This window comes from Budorcas taxicolor, chromosome 1 (genome assembly GCF_023091745.1).
Source record: "Budorcas taxicolor isolate Tak-1 chromosome 1, Takin1.1, whole genome shotgun sequence".
In the NCBI taxonomy this organism is placed as follows: Eukaryota; Metazoa; Chordata; class Mammalia; order Artiodactyla; family Bovidae; genus Budorcas; species Budorcas taxicolor.
The window spans coordinates 193,885,201-193,911,713 of record NC_068910.1 but is presented as its reverse complement, the minus strand read 5'-3'; positions in this window follow the sequence as shown (position 1 = coordinate 193,911,713).

Genomic DNA, 26,513 nt, shown 5'->3' with positions numbered 1-26,513 from the left:
AGGACCCAAGGCAAGGGCTGGAGAGGGGAGCGGTTCAGAGCCAGGGATTCTCATTAGGAGGGCTTCTTGCGGAGGGGTAGGCTACAGGGAATTTTCATCTTCTTTATACTCTTCTGTTTACTTACCCTGAACATTCTCTAAGGGCTTATATTGATTTAATAATCAGGAAAAATATCAACAATGCTTTTTCAAAAATTCGTGTAGCAATTGTGATTATGCCCAATGATTATAATTATATATTAGACTGAAAATGTCCAGAGTAAAATGCACTATTCATGTTAATGGTGGTTCTCTCTGGGTATCTAGATGGATGAGCCTTTCATCTTTTGCTCTTCTTTGAGTTATTTTTATAGTAGATTAAAAAATTAGAGAAAAGTGAAACATTGAAATCTGAAGAAAATGAATTTGATTCATTTGGGCATGGATTAAAATATATGTGTTGCCCCATCCCTCTGCAAAAAATACAAGTTGCTGTTTTAGTTTTGTATTGTATTTTAAAAATATATTTCACTTGTATAATTATTAACTGACAAGAAGCAAGGTATTTGAAAGTGGCAGAATCCAGCCTCCCAGCTGAGGAAGGGACATGCGCCGATCTCCCTGAGTGTCGGGACCACACTGTCTGAGGTGAGTGGCTGCGCTCGTGGGTCCCCCACCCCCTGCTGTTGCTCGCTCGGAAAGGGCTAGCGCATTTGATGTGTGTCTCCTTGTCAGCCTGCTGGGCTGAAGTCATGTCGGAGATTTCCCAGAATAATCGATCCATTATGGCCATCACAATTAATTGACTTTTCTGTGACTCAGGGTCAGTCTGATGCCAGAACCTACCTTGATCGTTTTTGTTACTGAGAGATTTCCGGATTGTTTTGTTTCATTTCCTTTGTAAAAGTATCCACAGTTATATGGCTCACACCGGAGGGGAGGATCTGGGAAGCTTACAGTCCATATGAAAAATAAAAGAGTGAAACATAGACTGTATGACGTTTATGTGTGCATGCTCCTGCGTGCCTGTGCACATGTGACTTTTTTTCCTGCATTTTTTAAAATGCATCTTTTAAAGGCCGAATCTGGCCATTACTTCTTGCTAATGCCATGCCTCACCTGGCTGACTGGGGTTCAGACACGTGGAGAATACCTATTGGTTTAACTAAATACAATACACCTAACGTGAAGTCCTATTCCTCATGCTAAACAAATGCATGAAATTTGCACAATGCAAACTAACTGTTTTAGCTTCTGTTTGACCCTCAGATATTGCTGGGATTATTCTTTCCTCCCAGCTTCATTTTTTCTCAGAAGGAAAGTGGAAAGGAGTGAGATGGATGTGAGATGAAATCTCTTTTCTGTTTCTTGCTGTGTGACCACAGGCAAGTCATCTAACCTCTCTAAGACACAGCTTCTCTGATCTGTAAAACAGAAATAGTATCCATTTCTGGGGGTCATTTGCACACTTTCTGGCATGATGGATGGAAAGCATCTAGAACAGATTCTGTTTTGTCCAGGTTAACAGAGGAAGGTGAAATTTAGAAGTTTAGGTGGCATGAGAGAAGAACATTGAACGATTAAAAAAGATTGTAGTTTAAATCATAGCTGATTCACTCTGGGAGATTCATATCTTCTCTGGGAGCTCAGTTTTCCCACTTATATCACTGGGGAGGCAGAAGTGCAGAGTGTGTGGTGTGTGGAGTGGTCAAGAGCCCAGGTCAGGAGCCCAGCTACCTGGGTTCGAATGCCCCCCAGGTGACCTTGGGTCACTTCACTGTACTGTGTGAATTTCCTCCTTGGTAAAACAGAGGCGTTGTGAGAATGAATGTGTGGATATCCTTGCAGCAAGGTGGCAGTGAGGTGTAATGAGTACTGTGTGCGTGTTAGCTTTGCTTACAAGGATGTTCTTTGAGGTCCCTTCTGACTCTCGATTTTTCATTTCTGCTTCCTCTGACCTCAAAATTTCAGAGAAAGGCCGATTTTTATTTTATTCTACAACATGAAGGTAACTGCAAACATATTGTTCAAAGAAAATAAAAGGTACTTTTCAGGCTTTAGTCTGCAATAACTTAAAGGAAAGGACCCAGAAGGAAAAAAAAAAACAAAACCAAAACCCAAGGACCCAGCACTGTCTTGATTCTGTACAAATGTTCGCCTCCTTCAAAGAGGCAAGAAGGCAAGTGCTGCCAGATCTGATTGTGCAGACCCGGAGGATCTGATCGCCCGTCACTAAGGCCACTAATCAAATTTCCATCCAATATGCTCACGCAGGATTTCCTGATCAAACACTTAAGCTGCCCCTCTGCACCCCCATTAGCTAACATGTTTTATATGCAGAGGGGTCATCAAAAGTGTAATTGCCTTAAAGAAACTTAATCCTGCATTCTTGTCAACTCGAAGATAGCTAATAATACTCGCTAGTGATATTTTTTTCCAACAACAAGAACACACCAGAAATTAAGATTTTGTTTTTAATCTTTCTCTCAGCAGATGTTGAAACCTAGGTGAACTGTTATCTCTCATGGGCCAGGATAAGAAATAAAAAAAGATGAATTTTCTCTAAAATTAGTTGACTTTTCTGAGAAAACACATTGCTGCCACGCGGTGCTAGAAGACTAGAATGAGCTGGGAAGATGCAAACCCAGTGGTTTTTCAGAGTCGATGTAACATTATTCTGGCCTCCAAGTTTAGACTTTACATATAAATATTTATAAGGATATTGCATTCATTTTACATCATATTAATTTGATCAGCTTGCATTTTGGAGGGCTGCAAAAGAAGTTTACTAGATGCCGAATGAAAAGGTGCCCCACAAAATGAAAGTATAGCAGAAGAAAAGGATGATGTGATTATTGATCTCAGTGTTATTTAATAGCTATTGTATTTAATTGGTAAATATGTGGCATATATTACGTTGGTAAATTACGTGGATATATTCTAAACATATCATTTGCCTAACCTTTCAATATATTGCTATGTTTTATGACTTCTAGTATTCTTGTTTGGGCAGTTTATCAGGGAATTATTTTCTTTAAAATTGAGGGTTTTTTTTTTAAAGCTCTTATCTCACAAAGGTGTTTTTCATATTTGAAGCCGATTTTCTGATTTCATCTCAAATAAGCACTAAGTGCAAATGTGTTTTGGGTTATCTTTGCTGTGTTTTCCCTCTTTTGTTAACAGGTTGAAACTAGCTTTGACCTGAGAAGCTGTCATGTTTGTCATATCTGTGTGCAGACGGGTATCTGCACATGTGTGTTTGCGCACGCACACACACACACACACACACACACACACTCTCACGGACACACCAACAACCCTCGCTGGGACTTGCAGTTTGAATGAGAAAGGGCCCCAGTCAGGCTGGGACAAGCAGGTCAGGAAATTTAACCTGACTCTCCCAACCCCAGTCATCATCAGCAGGGTCTGAAAAGGCCAGGTTTGTCAGGACTCAAGGATCCTTGGTGTCTGAGTGGCAAAACCGATTTGAGGTCCTGTCTGTCCTGCCCTAACATTTGCCCCAGGATTCCTCCACCCCCACTGACTCTCCCCTCTTCTGTGCACGGGTGCCCGGTGTCCCTTGATGGAGGTACAGAGTGACTGTGATTACCCCTGGCTCCACTTTAGGGTAAAGTCAGGGGTCACTTGCAAGGACTTGTTCGACTGCTTTGGGAGGACAGAGAAAATGTGTTCCTTGTGTTTGTGGGAGGAGATCAGAGCCTGCCACAAGGGCCTGGGGAGTCCGGCATGAAATGGGCCCATATAACAAAAAGAGGAACGTGGGACACGTTTCAACCATTTGTGGAGATCTAGGTAACCAGACAAGCCTGTGGGGGAGGGAGGGGCCTCCCTTCTTTCAGATGAGAAGATTAAGTGGCTCATCGATGTCATAAAGGTCTTCAGCAGAACCTGCCCCTAATCCCTAGGATAAAACCCAGCTCTGCCCACCTCTGCAGCCCTCCTTCTGTTTTATCCTCTACTCCACTGAGCCCCCCAAGCAAGCACTGTGCTCTGGCCCCTGCGGGCGACACATATGCGCACACAGTCATGTCCAGCACAGCACTCCCTTTGACTTCGATGACTGTGCCATCTGGAACGGTGTAGACAGAAAAGAAAGGACATTTCCTATCTGTCCTAGATATCTCTGGGTGGGACACCCTGCGAGGAAGTCCTCAGCTGTCTCAGCATCAATTGTCATGCGTGGAGTCAAGGGGAGGCTTGGGAAGAGTACTTTCCAAATTTCCATCAGCACCTTCCTTCCAACCACTGAAAGTAAAGTCTCAGGTAGATAAATACATCAACTAAATAATAAATAAAGAAGCAAATTACAGTCTAAGACAATGCCATGTCCTTATTAAGCAACCTTAGCTCTGAGGCAAATCTCCTAGCCATTTCCCTGTGTTCTTAACAAATTTCTGCCCTGATCCTCTTCTGTATAAATGTTGAGGCAGTCTCTGCTAACAAGGGGCTACAGTGGCCATTTCAACATATCTCATTTATTTCCTTATTCTTTAAAATAATCAGGGTTTTGAATTGGGCTTAAACCAGCTTGGGTGGGGCAGAGGCAGAGAAACACTTCATCTCAGGACAGTTTGAGCTGCTAGTCGAAGACTGGTTGTTATTTGATTGCTCCGAATAGCCCATGTCTAATTTGAGAAAACAGTCAACAATTTGACTTTTAAAGTTTTTTTATATTTGTTTATTTATAGAACAATTTAATATTTTGCTAGTTGAAAATAAAAAGGTCCATAACAGATGAATGCAAAACTCATTTGATATGTTAAATGTCATGAATTCAGAGAATGTCCATGCTTAATTAGCCCCTAAATGTTATGGACCAGCCTTCCCATTTGACAGATGGTGCTGCTGGAGGGAAAGGACTTCTGCAGAGTGGCAGCGTGAATCATCAGGCAGCAAATGACCAGTATTTCTGTCGTGTGTGTTAGTCCCTCGGTTGTGTGCAACTCTTTGTGACCCCATGTTCTGTAGCCTGCCAAGCTTCTCTGTCCATAGAATTCTCCAGGCAAGAATACTGGAGTGGGTAGCCATTTCCTTCTCCAGGGGATCTTCCCGACCTAGGGATGGAACCTGGGTTTCCTGCATTGCAGGCAGATTTTTTTTACCGTCTGAACCACCAGGGAACTGGGGCATTTTCCAATGAGTTTATATAAATAGAATAGGATGGTCACAAAGAGAATGGTCTTAGTTACTCTGGGCAGCCACATAACTTGACACAGCTCAGGAAGTAATTCCAATGTCAAGAGTTTCACATATTTTTCAACTTTGTTTTACCAAAACGCATCTGCTGTTCAGAAACATCTTCACGTCTTCTAGGAGAAACATCTCAAAAAGACAATGGGAATATTTTCTATTTTTATAATGATGTCTGATCTTTTACCTTTGGGAGATTTGTATTTAAACCAACTCAGCTTGCCAACTTCCCTTAAAGAAAAAGTCATTAAATTTCCAATTGGAAATTTGAGCATAAATGAGAGATTTCAAATGAAAACAGCAAGGAATTCGGTAAAGGCATCTGATCCGGCGTCATACTCTCAAATCTTCTTTAAATTAGCTCTATGTCAAAAGGCTATGTGGAAAGACCTTTCCTTTTGTCTGATAAAGGAAAAATTGGAACAATATCGCTTCACTTTAGGATCCAGGCGATCATTTGGTTTCATTCCAAGGGGAGGTTTTTTTTTTTTTTTTTCTTTTTAAACTTTGGTCTGTAACTGCACATGTGTAGGACTGACTTTAATCAATTTCTCCCATAACTTTATTGCCATGTAAGCTATTCTCTACTTACTGACCTTCTGTCAAATCAGACTGGTGGATCTTGTCTGTGATAGGGCATTAGCTCCACCAGCAGAGAAATATTTTAGTTCAATGTGTATAACATTGCTTTGGTAGAAGAAAATAAAGGTTCTTCTGCAAAGGCAGCTGGAGAGCAAGATGAGTTCATTGCCCCAGTGCCTCCTGGGGCTGTTCCTTATCAAAGCATGTGATTCCATATCAAAAAAACGTGACCATGGAGAAACACTTAAAGACCCATGACTCCATTAGAATCTCCTCCAGTTTCACTCACTGCTTTCTCCTGGGCTCTCAGTGACCAAGATAATTCTTTACCAAGACTTAGAGCATGAGTCTGTCCTCATGGGAAGGTCTTCCCAGAGAAGCTATGACCCTACAAGCCTGATGCCATCTCCCATTCTAAGATCAGCCTGGTCCTTCAATCTCTCTAGTGATGTGAGTGTTTCTGATGTGGGGCTCAAGTCAGAGGGAGCAAAAGTCTTAGTGGCACAGACTTCCTGGGAAAAAAAGATGGACTAGGTTGCAGCCAAGTCATTAGGCCACATCAGAGACTATTGTTTCTGGAATCTGTGCTTCTTTCCTTCCTCCACTAATTCTATCAACAAACATTGAGGGACTTCCCTGGGGTCCAGTGGTTAAGACTCTGCATTTCCAGAGCAGGAGTGCGGGTTCAATCCTTGGTTGGGAACTAAGATCCTGCATACCATGAGGTGCAACCAAAAAAAAAAAAAAAAAAAAAAGGCAGCAACAACATAAAATATTGATGAGTACCTACTCTGTGTCTCTGTGTCAATCTATACCAGGAACATATGGCCTCATGCCATGGGGCCTTATTGTGAATTAGCAAACTCCAGAAAAATATCTACTTTTATTGACTACACCAAAGCCTTTGACTGTATGGATCACAATAACCTGTGGAAAATTCTGAAAGAGATGGGAATACCAGACCACCTGACCTGCCTCCTGAGAAATCTGAATGCAGGTCAAGAAGCAACAGTTAGAACTGGACATGGAACAACAGACTGATTCCAAATCAGGAAAGGAGTATGTCAAAGCTGTATATTGTCACCCTGCTTATTTAACTTATATGCAGAGCACATCATGTGAAATGCTGGGCTGGATGAAGCACAAACTGAATCAGGATTGCTGGGAAATATACCAATAACCTCAGATACACTAATGACACCACCTTTATGGCAGAAAGTGAAGAAGAACTGAAAAGCCTCTTGAAAGTGAAAGAGGAGTGTGAAAAAGTTGGCTTAAAACTCAACATTCAGAAAACGAAGATCATGGCATCCAGTCCCATCATTTCATGGCAAATAGATGGGGAAACAATGGAAACAGTGACAAATTTTATTTTCTTGGGCTCCAGAATTATTGCAGATGGAGACTGCAGCCATGAAATTAAAAGACACTTGCTCCTTGGAAGAAAAGCTATGACCAACCTAGACAGCATATTAAAAAGCAGAGACATTATTTTACCAACAAAGGTTTGTCTAGTCAAAGCTATGGTTTTTCCAGTAGTCATGTATGGGCGTGAGAGTTGGACTGTAAAGGAAGCTGAGCACTGAAAAATTGATGCTTTTGTACTGTGGTGTTGGAGAAGACTCTTGAGAGTCCCTTGGACTTCAAGGAGATCCAACCAGTCCATCCTAAAGGAAATGAGTCCTGAATATTCATTGGAAGGACTGATGTTTGGCCACCGGATGTGAAGAACCAACTCATTGGAAGACCCTGATGCTGGGTAAGATTGAAGGTGGGAGGAGAAGGGGGCGACAGAGGATGAGATGGTTGGATGGCATCACGGACGTGATGGATATGAGTTTGAGTAGGCACCAGGAGTTGGTGATGGACAGGGAAGCCTGGCCTGCTGCAGTCCATGGGTTCATTAAGAGTTGAATACGACTGAGTAACTGAACTGAACTGAAGTGTGGAATAGATGTCCCAGAATTGAAGGAATGGGCTACTTTCTTTAAGTCCAGAAATTGCCCATGTCCTTTCCATGAAGTGCTCTTCCCATCATGTCTGAATCTTAGTAAAGTATTTGGGATTCTTGAACCAGTCAAGAAGTAATGAGAGAATATTTCAGGCATTTAGAACAGAACCAAAATTGTTAGCTGTTTATAGGTACATTTTCTCAGAAAATTCTTCCCAACAGGAAGAGATGTAGTGGGAGGTGGTTGGAATGGAGCCTAATCCAAATCTTTGTTTCTTTCTTGTTAGGGTATCAATAAGTCTGTTTCTTCTCTGATCATTCTCTCTCCACCCTTCCACCTCCAAACCCCTTCCCTTAGAAAGTCTAACTTTCATTAAGAGTTTAGAAACTTTTCTGCCTTTCTCCAACAACCATTTAGATCTTAAGTAAGAACTGAGGAGGCAGTGTTCAGGCAAGCTCCAGCTGTTTATTTTGGAGCTCCTGTGTGAGGACCACAACAGAATCTCTACTGTTGCTTTTCTGCTGTCAATTTCAGGGGATAGAAGATGGCTTTCTTGGTCCCTGTGCCATGTGGGGCACTGCTTTCTCTTCCTACTCTAGCCTGTGGTCTCCCTGAGGGCAGGGACTGTATCATGTCCATACTTGGGTCCCCAGAACCCAGACCAAGATGGTGCTAAGAGAGGGCTCCTCAGGAGGAATAGTGAAATTGTGCATAGCATCAGCCCTCCTTTTTGAAACTCCTGGAACCCACATTAAATTATGGTATAGCTTCTCTTTCCTGCTTCTTTACTCTCTTCTTATGTCTTCTGTTTTTCCTCACTTTGTTTTTCCAGTAACTAGTAAACCAATGAATGAGATCCACATGATTTTGCTTTTTGGAATTGTGAAAAAAATTTCTGTAGCATGATGATTAATTTCCTCTAATTGCTCATGTATGTTTGGGGAAAATGGATATTGTTAGTTTGTTGATTATTAAGTTCTATTTATAACTGTTAGAGCAAGAGAGTTATTCATTTATGCCTCTACTTACTTTTTTCTACTCAATTTGTTGATTTCTGAGGGCAAAGTGCTAAAGTCTCTTATTTTGATGATAGATTTGTCTGTTTCTCCTTTTGCTTTCTGTGTTTTTAATTTTTGAGTTAGGTGTATAAAGATTCATGACATAAATCTTCAGGATGTTCATTTATCAGTATAAAACATCCCTCTTTGTCCCTTTAAATGTCTTTTTTTGTTTCTTTTTGGTCAAGCATTCTGTTTTCTGATAATAATACTGTTACATCTGTTTTTCTTTATCATTTGCCTTATATATATATTTTTCTCTTGAGAAGGTTTCTTTTTTAAAAGAAAATGGAAGAGTACAAAGATATAAAGGGCACACGAATTCACACAACCCAGAATCAATAACCATTGACATCTTCCTTTTTCTTTTATGTTAAGAAATAAAACATCACAGTTAGACCTAAAGGGTGTCTTCACTTGCATTCCCTCTGTGCCCCAGAGTACCTGAAGTTCCCACTATCATGAATTTGGTGGATGCTCCTTCTGTGTATTTCTTGCACTTTTATAGTATGCAGGCCATTCCTAAGTAGTATACAGTGAGATTTTTATAGTTTTAAGTCTGCATAAGTGTTGTTATACTTGATGTGGTATTCTGCCCATTTCGTTTTAAACTCACACTGTGTTTTTAAAAAACTCACCTTGTTGGTATATATAGATCTTCTTATTTTATTTTAACAGCTATGTAGACTGAAGTGACTTAGCACACACATAGCACACAGAATGCTCTTATAATAAAGCACCACCTTTTATTTATATATTTACTCATTGATGGACATTTACATAGTTTCTCATTTTTCTACTCTTACAAACAATGCTGCCAGATACATCCTTGTACATAGCTAAATATTGCTAGATCTTTCTCTAGACACTGCATCATTCACCTCTCTGATTACATATGGGAGGGCATCTCTTTGGTGTGTACCAGTAAGTCGAATCATGTAATAATATTTGTATTTGCACTCTTAGTGAATTCTGCTAATGGCTGTACCACTGTCCCCCCCAGCAAAATAAAACCCTTCTCTCTACTTCCTCATCAGTACTAGATTTTGTTAATACTTTAAAATATTTCCCCATCTATCAGATGAAAAACAAAATATTGTTTGTTGTTTTCACTTGTATTTCCATGGAGCTGAACATCCTTATTGGCCTGTAAACTTTCCTCTTGTTCAGATGGTAAAGCATCTGTCTACAATGCGGGAGACCTGGGTTGGGAGATCCCCTGGAGAAGGAAATGGCAACTCACTCCAGTACTATTGCCTGGAAAATGCCATGGATGGAGGAGCCTGGTAGGCTACAGTCCATGGGGTCGCAAAGAGTTGAACACGACTGAGTGACTTCACTTCTTCACTTCTTTTGGGGCAGGGTATGTGGAGGAGAATGTCGTTTTTCCATTCATTTGACAATTTCCTCTTTTTTTGCCATCAGATCTGTGATTTTGAAAAAAATATGTTAATTTATTAAAATTATTAAAAATTTTATTAAATTATTTAAATTTCTGAATGCATTCGAACATCTTGTCTTTTTTGTATTTTTCGTTCTTATTTGTTGTTGTACTGATAAAGTTTGCTTAGCTTCATTTTTATTCTGTGGTTGTGTATAAATTTTTATTGCCAACATGTAAAATATTCCATTCATGTATAGAATTGGTAACATCTTTCTTTTGATCTGGAGTCCATCCTCTATTATTTAAGAGGGCTCTATAGATGCACTCAATATGCCAGCAAATTTGGAAAACTCAGCAGTGGTCACAGGACTGGAAAAGGTCAGTTTTCATTCCAATCCCAAAGAAAGGCAATGCCAAAGAATGCTCAAACTACTGCACAATTGCACTCATCTCACACGCTAGTAAAGTAATGCTCAAAATTCTCCAAGCCAGGCTTCAGCAGTATGTGAACCGTGAACTTCCAGATGTTCAAGCTGGTTTTAGAAAAGGCAGAGGAACCAGAGATCAAATTGCCAACATTCTCTGGATCATCAAAAAAGCAAGAGTTCCAGAAAAACATCTATTTCTGCTTTATTGACTATGCCAAAGCCTTTGACTGTGTGGATCACAATAAATTGTGGAAAATTCTGAAAGAGATGGGAATACCAGACCACCTGGCCTGCCTCTTGAGAAACCTAAATGTAGGTCAGGGAGCAACAGTTAGAACTGGACATGGAACAACAGACTTGTTCCAAATAGGAAAAGGAGTACGTCAAGGCTGTATATTGTCACCCTGCTTATTTAACTTCTATGCAGGGTACATCATGAGAAACGCTGGGCTGGAAGAAACACAAGCTGGAATCAAGATTGCCGGCAGAAATATCAATCACCTCAGATATGCAGATGACACCACCCTTATGGCAGAAAGTGAAGAGGAACTAAAAAGCCTCTTGATGAAAGTGAAAGAGGAGGGTGAAAAAGTTGGCTTAAAGCTCAACATTCAGAAAACGAAGATCATGGCATCTGGTCCCATCACTTCATGGGAAATAGATGGGGAAACAGTGTCAGACTTTATTTCGGGGGGCTCCAAAATCACTGCAGATGGTGATTGCAGCCATGAAATTAAAAGACCCTTACTCCTTGGAAGAAAAGTTATGACCAACCTAGATAGCATGTTAAAAAGCAGAGACATTACTTTACCGACTAAGGTCCGTCTAGTCAAGGCTATGGTTTTTCCAGTAGTCATGTATGGATGTGAGAGTTGGACTGTGAAGAAGGCAGGGCACCGAAGAATTGATGCTTTTGACCTGTGGTGTTGGAGAAGACTCTTGAGAGTCCCTTGGACTGCAAGGAGATCCAACCAGTCCATTCTGAAGGAGATCAGCCCTGGGATTTCTTTGGAAGGAATGATGATAAAGCTGAAACTCCAGTACTTTGGCCACCTCATGTGAAGAGTTGACTCATTGGAAAAGACCCTGATGCTGGGAGGCATTGGGGGCAGGAGGAGAAGGGGACGACAGAGGATGAGATGGCTGGATGGCATCACGGACTTGATGGACATGAGTCTGAGTGAACTCTGGGAGATGGTGATGGGAGGTCTGGTGTGCTGCGATTCATGGGGTTGCAGAGCTGGACACGACTGAGCGACTGAACTGACTGACTGACTTGATTTCTTTTACCAGTGTTTTATAGTTTTCTATATATAGGTCTTTAGTTTCTTTAGGTAGATATATTCGTAAGTATTTTATTCTTTTCGTTGCAATGGTGAATGGAATTGTTTCCTTAATTTCTCTTTCTATTTTCTCATTATTAGTGTATAGGAATGCAAGGGATTTCTGTGTGTTGATTTTATATCCTGCAACTTTACTATATTCATTGATGAGCTCTAGTAATTTTCTGGTGGAGTTTTTAGGGTTTTCTATGTAGGGGATCATGTCATCTGCAAACAGTGAGAGTTTTACTACTTCTTTTCCAATTTGGATTCCTTTTATTTCTTTTTCTGCTCTGATTGCTGTGGCCAAAACCTTCAAAACGATGTTGAATAGTAGTGGTGAAAGTGGGCACCCTTGTCTCGTTCCTGACTTTAGGGGAAATGCTTTCAATTTTTCACCATTGAGGATAATGTTTGCTGTGGGTTTGTCATATATAGCTTTTATTATGTTGAGGTATGTTCCTTCTAGTCCTGCTTTCTGGAGAGTTTTTATCATAAGTGGATGTTGAATTTTGTCAAAGGCTTTCTCTGCGTCTATTGAGATAATCATATGGCTTTTATTTTTCAATTTGTTAATGTGGTGAATTACATTGATTGATTTGTGGATATGGAAAAATCCTTGCATCCCTGGGATAAAGCCCACTTGGTCATGGTGTATGATCTTTTTAATGTGTTGCTGGATTCTGATTGCTAGAATTTTGTTGAGGATTTTTGCATCTATGTTTATCAGTGATGTTGGCCTGTAGTTTTCTTTTTCTGTGGCATCTTTGTCAGGTTTTGGTATTAGGGTGATGGTGGCCTCATAGAATGAGTTTGGAAGTTTACCTTCCTCTGCAATTTTCTGGAAGAGTTTGAGTAGGATAGGTGTTAGCTCTTCTCTAAATTTTTGGTAGAATTCAGCTGTGAAGCCATCTGGACCTGGGCTTTTGTTTGCTGGAAGATTTCTGATTACAGTTTCAATTTCCGTGCTTGTGATGGGTCTGTTAAGATTATCTATTTCTTCTTGGTTCAGTTTTGGAAAGTTGTACTTTTCTAAGAATTTGTCCATTTCTTCCAAGTTGTCCATTTTATTGGCATATAATTGCTGATAGTAGTCTTTTATGATCCTTTGTATTTCTGTTGTCTGTTGTGATCTCTCCATTTTCATTTCTAATTTTATTGATTTGATTTTTCTCTCTTTGTCTCTTGATGAGTCTGGCTAATGGTTTGTCAATTTTATTTATCCTTTCAAAGAACCAGCTTTTGGCTTTGTTGATTTTTGCTATGGTCTCTTTTGTTTCTTTTGCATTTATTTCTGCCCTAATTTTTAAGATTTCTTTCCTTCTACTAACCCTGAGGTTCTTCATTTTTTCCTTTTCTAGTTGCTTTAGGTGTAGAGTTAGGTTATTTGACTTTTTTCTTGTTTCTTGACGTATGCCTGTATTGCTATGAAGGTTATTTATTTGACTTTTTTCTTGTTTCTTGAGGTATGCCTGTATTGCTATGAACTTTCCCCTTAGCACTGCTTTTACAGTGTCCCACAGGTATTGGGTTGTTGTGTTTTCATTTTCATTCGTTTCTATGCATATTTTTATTTCTTTTTTGATTTCTTCTGTGATTTGTTGGTTATTTAGCAGCATGTTGTTCAGCCTCCATATGTTGGAATTTTTAATTGTTTTTCTCCTATAATTGAGATCTAATCTTACTGCATTGTGGTCAGAAAAGATGCTTGGAATGATTTCAGTTTTTTTTTGAATTTACCAAGGCTATATTTATGGCCCAGGATGTGATCTATCCTGGAGAAGGTTCCATGTGCGCTTGAGAAAAAAGGTGAAATTCATTGTTTTGGGGTGAAATGTCCTATAGATATCCATTAGGTCTAACTGGTCTATTGTATCATTTAAAGTTTGTGTTTCCTTGTTAATTTTCTGTTTAGTTGATCTATCCATAGGTGTGAGTGGCGTATTAAAGTCTCCCACTATTATTGTGTTATTGGCTAATTTCCCCTTTCATACTTGTTAGCATTTGTCTTGGAGAAGGAAATGGCAACCCACTCCAGTGTTCTTGCCTGGAGAATCCCAGGGACGGGGAAGCCTGGTGGGCTGCTGTCATCGGATCGCACAGTCGGACACGACTAAAGCGACTTAGCAGCAGCAGCAGCAGCAGCAGCAGCATTTGTCTTACATATTGCAGTGCTCCTATGTTGGGTGCATATATATTTATAATTGTTATATCTTGGATTGATTCTTTGATCATTCTGTAGTGCCCTTCTTTGTCTCTTTTCACAACCTTTGTTTTAAAGTCTATTTTATCTGATATGAGTATTGCTACTCCTGCTTTCTCTTGGTCTCTATTTGCATGGAATATATTTTTCCAGCCCTTCACTTTCAGTCAGTGTGTGTCCTCTGCTTTGAGGTGGGCCTCTTGTAGACAACATATATAGGGGTCTAGTTTTTGTATCCATTCAGCCACTCTTTGTCTTTTGGTTGGGACATTCAACCCATTTATGTTTAAGGTAATTATTGATAAGTATGATCCCGTTGCCATTTACTTGATTGTTTTGGGTTCGAGTTTATACACCCTTTTTGTGTTTCCTGTCTAGAGAAGATCCTTTTGCATTTGTTGGAGAGCTGGTTTGGTGGTGCTGAATTCTCTCAGCTTTTGCTTGTCTGTAAAGCTTTTGATTTCTCCTTCATATTTGAATGAGATCCTTGCTGGGTCCAGTAATCTGGGCTGTAGATTATTTTCTTTCATCACTTTAAGTATGTCTTGCCATTCCCTCCTGGCCTGAAAAGTTTCTATTGAAAGATCAGCTGTTATCCTTATGGGAATCCCCTTGTGTCTTATTTGCTGTTTTTCCCTTGCTGCTTTTACTATTTGTTCTTTGTGTTTGATTCTTGTTAATTTGATTAATATGTGTCTTGGGATGTTTTGACTTGGGTTTATCCTGTTTGGGACTCTCTGGGTTTCTTGGACTTGGGTGATTATTTCCTTCCCCATTTTGGGGAAGTTTTCAGCTATTATCTCCTGAAGTATTTTCTCATGGTCTTTCTTTTTGTCTTCTTCTTCTGGGACTCCTATGCTTCAAATGTTGGGGCATTTAACACTGTCCTGGAGGTCTCTGAGATTGTCCTCATTTCTTTTAATTCATTTTTCTCTTTGCCTCTCTGATTCATTTATTTCTACCATTCTATCTTCTAGCTCACTAATCCTATCTTCTGTCTCTGTTATTCTACTATTTGTTGCCTCCAGAGTGTTTTTATCTCATTTATTGCATTATTCATTATATATTGACTCTTTTTTATTTCTTCTAGGTCCTTGTTAAACCTTTCTTGCATCTTCTCAATCCTTGTCTCCAGGCTATTTATCTGTGATTCCATTTTGATTTCAAGATTTTGGATCATTTGCACTATCATTATTCAGAATTCTTTATCAGGTAGATTCCCTATCTCTTCCTCTTTTGTTTGGTTTGGTGGGCATTTCTCCTGTTCCTTTACCTGCTGGGTATTCCTCTGTCTCTTCATCTTGTTTATATTGTTGAGTTTGGGGTGGCCGTTCTGTATTCTGGCAGTTTGTGGAGTTCTCTTTATTGTGGAGTTTCCTCACTGTGGGTGGGGTTGTACAGGTGGCTTGTCAAGGTTTCTTGGTTAGGGAGGCTTGTGTTGGAGTTCTGGTGGGTGGGTCTGGATTTCTTCTCTCTGGAGTGCAATGAAGTGTCCTGTAATGAGTTAAGAGATGTCCATTGTTTTGGAGTAACTTTGGGTAGCCTGTATATTGGAGCTCAGGGCTGTGTTCCTGTGTTGCTGGAGAATCTTCATGGTATATCTTGCTCTGGAACTTGTTGGCCCTTTGGTGGTGCTTGGTTTCAGTGTAGGTATGGAGGCATTTGATGAGCTCCTGTCAATTAATGTTCCCTGGAGTCAGGAGTTCTCTGGTGTTCTCAGGATTTGGTCGTAAGCCTCCTGCTTCTGGTTTTCAGTCTTATTTTTACAGTAGTCTCAAGACTTCTCCTTCTATACAGCACCATTGATAAAACATCTAGGTTAAAGATGAAAAGTTTCTCCACATTGAGGGACACCCAGAGAAGTTCACAGAGTTACATAGAGAAGAGAAGAGGGAGGAGGGAGTTAGAGTTGACCCAAATGAGATGAGGTGGAATCAATAAAGGAGAGAGCAAGCTAGCCAGTAATCACTTCCTTATGTGCACTCCATAATTGGACTGCTCAGAGATGTTCATGGAGTTATACAGAGAAGAGAAGAGGGAGGAAGGAGACAGAGGTGGCCAGGAGGATAAAAGGGGGGAATCAAAAGGAGCGAGATAGATCCAGCCAGTAATCAGTTCCCTAAATGTTCTCCACCGTCTGGAACACACAGAGATTCACAGAGTTTGGTAGAGAAGAGAGGGGGTAGGGAGGAGACAGAGACGACCTGGTGGAGAAAAAGGAGAGTCCAAAGAGGGAGAGAGCAGTCAAGCCAGTACTCTAGCTCCCGAGTAAAATGGGTACTGAAGATTGGGTTCTTAAAGGTACAAAATTGATGACAAATACCAAAAAGCAAAGATTAAAAATCTAGAGTAGAGTTTGGAATTTCAAAAATACAATATTGAAGAAAAAAAAGAAAGAAAAAAACAAAGTCACAAAAATTATAAATATATATATATGAAGTTTGCTTTAAAAAATAGGGTCTTTTTTTGGAAAGTAATAATAAGTTATAAAAGTAAAAATTAAAGGGGAATAGAGGACTTAAAATTTTTTTTTATTTGAAAAAAAAAGAATGATCGTAAAAATAGTAAAAATATATCTGGGACTTTCTCTGGTGTTGTTGTGGGTATTGTGGGGTGAATTCATTTTCGGATAGTTCCTTAGTCCGGCTTATATTTCTCAAGATCTATGCTGCTGCTGCTGCTAAATGGCTTCAGTTGTGTCCGACTCTGTGCGACCCCACAGACGGCAGCCCACCAAACTTCCCCGTCCCTGGGATTCTCCAGGCAAGAACACTGGAGTGGGTTGCCATTTCCTTCTCCAATGCATGAAAGTGAAAAGTCAAACTGAAGTTGCTCACTCGTTCCTGACTCTTAGTTACCCCATGGACTGCAGCCTACCAGGCTCCTCTGTCCATGAGATTTTCCAGGCAAGAGTACAGGCCCCTTCCTATGTAGTCGGTTCTAACGACAGGGTTTTAATATATTGCACCTGGCACTTCCAAGGCGGTTCCCTCTGTTTTAGCTTCTTCTGTTTGCTGGTCTCTTCAGTGTCTGATTCCGGCCTTGACACAAAAGTGGTTGCGGTGGACACTTTTTTTAGGCTAACTTGTTCAGTTGCGCTGTGGGGAGGGAGGGACGCTGCAAACAAATAACACTGGTGTGTGGTTGCAGTGCCTCAGTCACACTGGGCCTGCCCCCGCTCACGGTGCATATACCCTCCCTGCCCACACTGCTCAGGTTCTAGGTTGCTCTGCCGGGAACCGTCCGAGGCGGGCCCTGGGCTGCATGCACCTCCCAGGTCTAAGCCACTTAGGTTCAGGCACGCGGGTAGTCCTCAGATGCGCAAACTCGGTTGGACCTGCGTTTTGTGCCCTTCCCAGGTCTGAGGAGCTCAGGTGATGAGGTGTTTGGTGAGCGCAGTCGCTGCGACTTATCGCCTCCCCCATCCCTACCGCTCAGTTTTCTGGGTGTACAACCGGTGCACCTTCTCAGGCGGATGTTAACTGTCCAGAACCCCAAGAAGTCTTAGTTAGCAAAGAAGCCTGCTTGCAGTTTGGTAGATAATGTCTCTCTGGGGCTGCAATTGCCCCCTTCTGGCTCTAGCTGCCTGTCACCAGAGGGGAATCATCTGCAGCCAGCTAGTTCTGTTCAGTCCTTTGTTCTGTGTGTGGGCCTGGAGGTGTCTTAGGGCTTTGCATGTGGTAGCTATCCCACAGTCTGGTTTGCTAGCCCAAGTTAGTTCACTCAGATTGCCATCGGGGCATTCAGGCCAGATCCTTACTCTAAGCAATGCAGCCCATGCCTCCCTGCCCAGCCACTGCTTGCTAGTGGCAGGTGCAGGCGTCTGTGCTGCTTCTCCACTGGCAGAGTTACCGTTGGGCTCATAATAGGTGGGTTTTGATTATTTATTTATTTTTCCTCCCTGTTATGTTGCCATCTGTGCTTCCAAGGCTCGCCACAGACTCAGCAGTGAGAGTGTTTCCCAGTGTTTGGAAACTTCTCTCTTTTTAAGACTGCCTTCCTGGGACGGAGCTCCGTCCATACCTCTTTTGTCTCTTTTTTTGTCTTTTATATTTTTTCCTACCTCCTTTCAAAGACAATGGGCTGCTTTTCTGTGTGCCTGATGTCCTGTGCTGGCATTCAGAAGTTGTTTTGTGGAATTTCAGTTCAGTTCAGTTCGGTTCAGTCACTCAGTCATGTCCAACTCTGCGACCCCATGAATCGCAGCACCCCAGGCCTCCCTGTCCATCACCAACTCCTGGAGTTCACTCAGATTCATGTCCATCGAGTCCGTGATGCCATCCAGCCATCTCATCCTCTGTCGTCCCCTTCTCCTCCTGCCCTCAATCTCTCCAAGCATCAGAGTCTTTTCCAATGAGTTAACTCTTCGCATGAGGTGGCCAAACTACTGGAGCTTCAGCTTTACCATCATTCCTTCCAAAGAAATCCCAGGGCTGATCTCCTTCAGAATGGACTGGTTGGATCTCCTTGCAGTCCAAGGGACTCTCAAGAGTCTTCTCCAACACCATAGTTCAAACTCATCAATTCTTCGGCGCTCAGCCTTCTTTACAATCCAACTTTCACACCCATACATGACCACAGGAAAAACCATAGCCTTGACTAGACGGACCTTAGTCAGCAAAGTAATGTCTCTGCTTTTGAATATGCTATCTAGGTTGGTCATAGCTTTTCTTCCAAGGAGTAAGAGTCTTATTTATTTATTTATTTTTTACTTTATTTTAATTTACAATACTGTATTGGTTTTGCCATACATTGACATGAATCCACCACGGGTGTACATGCGTTCCCAAACATGAAGCCCCCTCCCACCTCCTTCCCCATAACATCTCTCTGGGTCATCCCCGTGCACCAGCCCCAAGCATGCTGTATCCTGCATCGGACATAGACTGGCGATTCGATACTTACATGATAGTATAAATGTTACAATGCCATTCTCCCAAATCATCCCACCCTCTCCCTCTCCCTCAGAGTCCAAAAGTCCATTATACACATCTGTGTCTTTTTTGCTGTCTTGCATACAGGGTCGTCTTTTAATTTCATGGCTGCAGTCACCATCTGCAGTGATTTTGGAGCCCCCCAAAATAAAGTCTGACACTGTTTCCACTGTTTCCCCATCTATTTCCCATGAAGTGATGGGACCAGATGCCATGATCTTAGTTTTCTGAATGTTGAGCTTTAAGCCAACTTGTTCACTCTCCTCTTTCATTTTCATCAAGAGGCTTTTTAGTTCCTCTTCACTTTCTGCCATAAGGGTGGTGTCATCTGCATATCTGAGGTGATTGATATTTCTCCTGGCAATCTTGATTCCAGCTTATGTTTCTTCCAGCCCCAGCGTTTCTCATGATGTACTCTGCATATAAGTTAGATAAGCAGGGTGACAATATAGAGCCTTGATGTACTCCTTTTCCTATTTGGAACCAGTCTATTGTTCCCTGTCCAGTTCTAACTTTTGCTTCCTGACCTGCATACAGATTTCTCAAGAGGCAGGTTAGGTGGTCTGGTATTCCCATCTCTTTCAGAATTTTCCACAGTTTATTGTGATCTACACAGTCAAAGGCTTTGGCATACTCAATAAAGCAGAAATAAATGTTTTTCTGGAACTCTCTTGCTTTTTCCATGATCCAGAGAATGTTGGCAATTTGATCTCTGGTTCCTCTGCCTTTTCTAAAACCAGCTTGAACATCTGGAAGTTCGCAGTTCACGTATTGCTGAAGCCTGGCTTGGAGAATTTTGAGCACTACTTTACTAGCGTGTGAGATGAGTGCAATTTGTGCAGTAGTTTGAGCATTCTTTGGCATTGCCTTTTTTTGGAATTGGAATGAAAACTGACCTTTTCCAGTCCTGTGGCCACTGCTGAGTTTTCCAAATTTGTTGGCATATTGAGTGCAGCACTTTCACAGCATCATCTTTCAGGATTTGAAACAGCTCCACTGGAATTCCATCACCTCCATTAACTTTGTTCATAGTGATGCTTTCCAAGGCCCACTTGACTTCACATTCCAAGATGTCTGGCTCTAGATTAGTGATCACATCATCATGATTATCTGGGTCGTGAAGATCTTTTTTGCACAGTTCTTCTGTGTGTTCTTGCCACCTCTTCTTCATATCTTCTGCCTCTCTTAGGTCCAGACCATTTCTGTCCTTTATTGAGCCCATCTTTGCATGAAATGTTCCCTTGGTATCTCTAATTTTCTTGAAGAGATCTCTAGTCCTTCCCATTCTGTTGTTTTCCTTTAGTTCTTTGCATTGATCGCTGATGAAGGCTTTCTTATGTCTTCTTGCTATTCTTTGGAACTCTGCATTCAGATGCTTATATCTTTCCTTTTCTCCTTTGCTTTTCACCTCTCTTCTTTTCACAGCCATTTGTAAGGCCTCCCCAGACCCCCATTTTGCTTTTTTGCATTTCTTTTCCATGGGGATGGTCTTGATCCCTGTCTCCTGTACGATGTCACGAACCTCATTCCATAGTTCATCAGGCACTCTATCTATCAGATCTGGGCCGTTAAATCTATTTCTCACTTCCACTGTATAAGCATAAGGTATTTGATTTAGGTCATACCTGAATGCTCTAGCGGTTTTCCCTACTTTCTTCAATTTAAGTCTGAATTTGGCAATAAGGAGTTCATGATCTAAGCCACAGTCAGCTCCTGGTCTTGTTTTTGTTGACAGTATAGAGCTTTTCCATCTTTGGCTGCAAAGAATATAGTCAATCTGATTTCGGTGTTGACCATCTGGTGATGTCCATGTGTAGAGTCTTCTCTTGTGTTGTTGGAAGAGGGTGTTTGCTATGACCAGTGCATTTTCTTGGCAAAACTCTATTAGTCTTTGCCCTGCTTCATTCCACATTCCAAGGCCCAATTTGCCTGTTACTCCAGGTGTTTGTTGACTTCCTACTTTTGCATTCCAGTCCCCTATAATGAAAAGGGCATCTTTTTTGGGTGTTACTTCTAAAAGATCTTGTAGGTCTTCATAAAACCATTCAACTTCAGTTTCTTCAGCATTACTGGTTGGGGCATAGACTTGGATAACTGTGATATTGAATGGTTTGCCTTGGAGATGAACAGAGATCATTCTGTCGTTTTCGAGATTGCATCCAAGTACTGCATTTCAGAATCTTTGTTGACCATGATGGCTACTAAATTTCTTCTGAGGGATTCCTGCCCGCAGTAGTAGATGTAATGGTCATCTGAATTAAATTCACCCATTCCAGTCCATTTTAGTTCGCTGATTCCTAGAATGTCGACATTCACCCTTGCCATCTCTTGTTTGACCACTTCCAATTTGCCTTGATTCATGGACCTGACATTCCAGGTTCCTATGCAATATTGCTCTTTACAGCATCGAATCTTGCTTCTATCACCAGTCACATCCACAGCTAGTTATTGTTTTTGCTTTGGCTCCATCCCTTCATTCTTTCTGGAGTTATTTCTCCACTGATCTCCAGTAGCATATTGGGCACCTAATGACCTGGGGAGTTCCTCTTTTGGTATCCTATCATTTTGCCTTTTCATGCTGTTCATGGGATTCTCAAGGCAAGAATACTGAAGTGGCTTGCTATTCCCTTCTCCAGTGGACCACATTCTGTCAGGCCTCTCCATAATGACCCGCCCATCTTGGGTTGCCCCACAGGCGTGGCTTGGTTTCATTGAGTTAGACAAGGCTAGTGTGATTAGATTGAGTAGTTTTCTGTGAGTATGGTTTCAGTGTGTCTGCCCTCTGATGCCCTCTTGCAACACTTACCATCTTACTTGGGTTTCTCTTACCTTGGTGTGGGGTATCTCTTTTCACTGTTTAAATGTTCTTTTGATGAATTTGTGGGGGAGAAAGTGGTCTCCCCATCCTATTCCTCTGCCATCTTAGGACCACATCCTCCTAGGTATAGAACTTTAGATTCAACATCTTTTATTTGAGTTAATTTAATCCTCAAAACATTATTTCTTGATTATTTTCTTGCATTTAACGTTGCTTGTAAGAAGTCTCTTCTTGATACTGTTTTTATTCCTCTACATATTTTTTTTTCTTCTCTGAGAGTATCTAGAAATAAAAAGAATTCTTTGTGAAACTATGATGTGTGAATTATTTACCACTTATTTACTATTTATCATTGCATTCACTGATAGTCATTTTCAGCCTACTTAGCACTTGGTTTATCTTTTTAATTTTGGGGTCTTTAACTTTGGGAAATTGTCTTTTACTATTTCTTCCTTTCCTTTGAACATTTGATGTTTAGTTTCACCATCTCCCCCTTCTCTTATCACTATTCTGGGGGCTTCCCTGATAACTCAGTTGGTAAAGAATCCACCTACAATGCAGGAGACCCCAGGTTCGATTCCTGGGTTGGGAAGATTCCCCTGGAGAAAGGAAAGGCTACCCACTCCAGTATTCTGGCCATGGACTGTATGTGCATGGGATCGCAAAGAGTCGGACACAACTGAGTGACTTTCACTTTCTATCACTTCAGTTCAGTTCATTTCAGTTCAGTTCAGTCGCTCAGTCATGTCCGACTCTTTGCGACCCCATGAATCGCAGCACGCCAGGCCTCCCTGTCCATCACTAACTCCCAGAGTTCACTCAGATTCATGTCCATCAAGTCAGTGATGCCATCCAGCCATCTCATCCTCTGTCGTCCCCTTCTCTTCCTGCCCCTAATCCCTCCCAGCATCAGAGTCTTTTCCAATGAGTCAACTCTTCGCATCAGGTGGCCAAAGTACTGGAGTTTCAGCTTCAGCATCATTCGTTCCAAAGAAATCCCAGGGCTGATCTCCTTCAGAATGGACTGGTTGGATCTCCTTGCAGTCCAAGGGACTCTCAAGAGTCTTCTCCAACACCGCAGTTCAAAAGCATCAATTCTTCAGTGCTCAGCCTTCTTCACAGTCCAACTCTCACATCCATACATGACCACAGGAAAAACCATAGCCTTGACTAGACGGACCTTAGTCGGCAAAGTAATGTCTCTGCTTTTGAATATTCTATCCAGGTTGGTCATAACTTTTCTTCCAAGGAGTAAGGGTCTTTTAATTTCATGGCTGCAATCACCATCTGCAGTGACACTGGCATACATTCCACTGCTTTTGGTGTGTATCCCTGCCCTATATAGTGTTTTTGTTCATGTACATATTTTTTCCTCTTTTTCTAGACCTGAACTGCAGAAGTGAATTTATCGTCTGAACATTATCATTATTTGTCTATTCAGGGCACCTCTCTTGTTTTATTTATTCCATTTGTTCCCTCAACTACTTCAACTCCTTTCTCCTCGTCTTTGGACATTTCTATGTACTCTTATAAAATGTGTAGGGTTGTTCATCTGTGAAGATGTTTTCAACTTATACCCTGATACACTTCAAAGCTTCTGTGTCTTAATTTCGCTGAGCACTGGTGTTTTAATTTTTTTTTAAATGAGGTGTAGTTGATTTGCAATATTAGTTTCAAGTGTACAGGATAGTGACTCAAAAATTTTATACATTATACTGCATTGAAGAAAGTAGGGAAAACCACTAGACATTCAGGTATGACCTAAATCAAATACCTTATGATTATACAGTGGAAGTGAGAAATAGATTTTAGGGACTAGATCTCATAGATAGAGTGCCTGAAGAACTATGGACGGAGGTTCATGATATTGTACAGGAGACAGGGATCAAGACCATCCCCATGGAAAAGAAATGCAAAAAAGCAAAATGGGGGTCTGGGGACGCCTTACAAATAGCTGTGAAAAGAAGAGAAGCCAAAAGCAAAGGAGAAAAGGAAATATATAAGCATCTGAATGCAGAGTTCCAAAGAATAGCAAGAAGAGATTAGAAAGCCTTCCTCAGCGATCAATGCAAAGAAATAGAGGAAAAGAACAGAATAGGAAAGACTAGAGATCTCTTCAAGAAAATTAGAGATACCAAGGGAACATCTCATGCAAAGATGGGCTCAATAAAGGACAGAAATGGTCTGGACCTGACAGAAGCAGAAGATATGAAGAAGAGGTGGCAAGAATACATAGAAGAACTGTACAAAAAAGATCTTCACAACCAAGAAAATCACGATGGTATGATCACTCACTTAGAGCCAGACATCCGGAATGTGAAGTCAAGTGGGCCTTAGAAAGTATCACTATGAACAAAGTTAGTGGAGGTGATGGAATTCCAGTTGAGCTATTTCAAATCCTGAAAGATGATGCTGTGAAAGTGCTGCACTCAATATGCCAGCAAATTTGGAAAACTCAGCAGTGGCCACAGGACTGGAAAAGGTCAGTTTTCATTCCAATTCCAAAAAAAGGCAATGCCAAAGAACGCTCAAACTACCGCACAAATTGCACTCATCTCACACGCTAGTAAAGTAGTGCTCAAAATTCTCCAAGCCGGGCTTCAGCAGTATGTGAACCGTGAACTTCCAGATGTTCAAGCTGGTTTTAGGAAAGGCAGAGGAACCAGAAATCAAATTGCCAACATCTGCTGGATCATGGAAAAAGCAAGAGAGTTCCAGAAAAACATCTATTTCTGCTTTATTGACTATGCCAAAGCCTTTGACTGTGTGGATCACAATAACCTGTGGAAAATTCTGAAAGAGATGGGAATACCAGACCACCTGGCCTGCCTCTTGAGAAACCTATATGCAGGTCAGGAAGCAATAGTTAGAACTGGACATGGAACAATAGACTGGTTCCAAATAGGAAAAGGAGTACGTCAAAGCTGTATATTGTCACCCAGCTTATTTAACTTCTATGCAGGGTACATCATGAGAAACGCTGGGCTGGAAGAAACACAAGCTGGAATCAAGATTGCCAAGAGAAATATCAATCACCTCAGATATGCAGATGACACCACCCTTATGGCAGAAAGTGAAGAGGAGCTAAAAAGCCACTTGATGAAAGTGAAAGAGGAGAGTGAACAAGTTGGCTTAAAGCTCAACATTCAGAAAACAAAGATCATGACATCTGGTCCCATCACTTCATGGGAAATAGATGGGGAAACAGTGTCAGACTTTATTTTGGGGGGCTCCAAAATCACTGCAGATGGTCACTGCAGCCATGAAATTAACAGACGCTTGCTCCTTGGAAGAAAAGTTATGACCAACCTAGATAGCATGTTGAAAAGCAGAGACATTACTTTGCCAACAATGGTCCGTCTAGTCAAGGCTAGGTATGGTTTTTCCAGTGGTCATGTATGGATGTGAAAGTTGGATTGTGAAGAAGGCTGAGCGCCGAAGAATTGATGCTTTTGAACTGTGGTGTTGGAGAAGACTCTTGAGAGTTCCTTGGACTGCAAGGAGATCCAACCAGTCCATTCTGAAGGAGATCAGCCCTGGGATTTCTTTGGAAGGAATTATGCTAAAGCTGAAACTCCAGTACTTTGGCCACCTGATGCGAAGAGTTGACTCATTGGAAAAGACTCTGATGCTGGGAGGGATTAGGGGCAGGAAGAGAAGGGGACGACAGAGGATGAGATGGCTGGATGGCATCACCGACTTGGTGGACGCGAGTCTGAGTGAACTCCGGGAGTTGGTGATGGACAGGGAGGCCTGGCAAGCTGCGATTCATGGGTTCGCAAAGAGTTGGACACGACTGAATGACTAAACTGAACTGAACTGATAGTTATTGTATTGGCCATATTCCCTGTGCTGTACAATATATTCTTATAGCATATTTCTTTTATACATGGTAACTTGTGCTCCTTAGTCCTGTGCCCTGCCTCACTTGCCTGTGCGCACTGGTAACCACTAGTGTGTTCTCTATATCTGTGAATCTGTTTCTTTTTTGTTATGTTCACTAGTTAGCTTTATGTTTTAGGTTCCATATATAAGTGACAGCATACAGTATTTGTCTTTCTCTGTCTGATTTATTTCACTTAGTGTAATACTCACCAGGGCATTCTATGTTATTGCAAATGACAACATCTCATTCTTTTTTTATGGCTTAATTGTATTCTATTGTATAGATATATTACATCTTTTTTATCAATTCATCTGTTGATGGACACTTAGGTTGCTTCCCCATCTTGGCTATTGTAAACAATGCTACTATGAACATTGGGGTGCATGTATCTTTTCACATGAGTGTTTTCATTTTATTTGGATTTATACCCAGGAGTAGAACTGCTGGATCATATGGTAATTCTATTTTTTAGTGTTTTGAGGAGACTCCATGCTGTTTTCCACAATGGCTATACCTATTTACATTCTCAGCAACAGTACAGGGTTCCCTTTTCTCCACATCCTCACCAATGTTTATTATCATCACCAATGTTTGTCTTTTTAATGAGAGCCATTCTGACAAGTATCTCATTTTTGTTTTGATTTGCATTTCTCTGATGATTAACAACATTGAGAATCTTTTCATGTGCCTGCTTGCCATCTGTATATCCTCTTTGGAAAAATATCTATTCAGGTCCCCTGCCAAATATTTAATGGG